Source organism: Tupaia chinensis, unplaced genomic scaffold (assembly GCF_000334495.1).
Source record: "Tupaia chinensis unplaced genomic scaffold, TupChi_1.0 Scaffold143976_1, whole genome shotgun sequence".
Lineage (NCBI taxonomy): Eukaryota > Metazoa > Chordata > Mammalia > Scandentia > Tupaiidae > Tupaia > Tupaia belangeri.
In genome coordinates, this window is record NW_006203827.1 from 555539 (window position 1) to 556547 (window position 1009).

The following is a 1009-nucleotide window of genomic DNA, read 5'->3' on the forward strand; positions in this document are numbered from 1 at the left end:
AGAGACAGAAAGCAAGAAATCACTCCCAGGAGGGATGGCCATGCTGAAATCTCTTCTCCTTTATTCTCCTCGTGGGATTTTGGGAACACATGCACACGTGTCCAGCATGAGTTTTATGCCTATGGGTCTGGAATAGGAACTGTGGTCGGACATGTGGGAGTTCCAGCGATGTAAACATCAACACTTAATTTTGAACTCATTTTTAAAGCTTTATTAAAGTATAGTTTGTATAGCTGAAATTCAACAAAATACGCTTAGCTAAAGAGTAGTTCGATAAAGCCATGAAACCATCATCATAATTATGAAAATTAACCTGTCACTCATACTGACTTTGTGCCCTTTTAAAATATGCTCTCTCCCTGCCTTCTCCAACTCTGCAGGCAACCATTGATTCTCTTTACAATAAAGCAGTTTGCATTTTCTAGAATTTTAAATTGTAATCATAAAGTGTATACTCGTTATGTTAACTGGTTTTCTTCATGCTGCATAATTATTTTAGTATTCAACAGTGATGCTTATGTAAATAGTTCTTTTATTATTATTATTTTACAATCAATCATTGTATATCATTAGAGCATGCAAAATGAATTTTTCCATCCAGAATATACTGCAAAGTGGCTCAAAGATATTACTATACATATTATCATCAACAGATCATTTTTCATTTTGTTTCTCAAATATTTTATTTCTTTTTTTTCCTTGTTGATTCCCTCCCTCTCCCATTCTGCCATTTCCCACCCTCCGCCCACACTGTCTCTAGTATCCACAGTGGCTCTTCATGACTTATCTCCATGATATACTGTCCAGTATTTCAGTTTCTGCCATAGAGTGTAGACATTTGGTATATACTGAGTGGGAACGTACAATGTCTCTCTTTCATAGTCTGGCTTGCTTTGCTAAAGAGTAAATCTTCCACGTTCACCCACTTTCTAACAAATACCAGGGTATCATTGTTTTTCATTAGTATTCCAGATGTATAAGTGTCATACTTTTTCAATCCATTCATCTC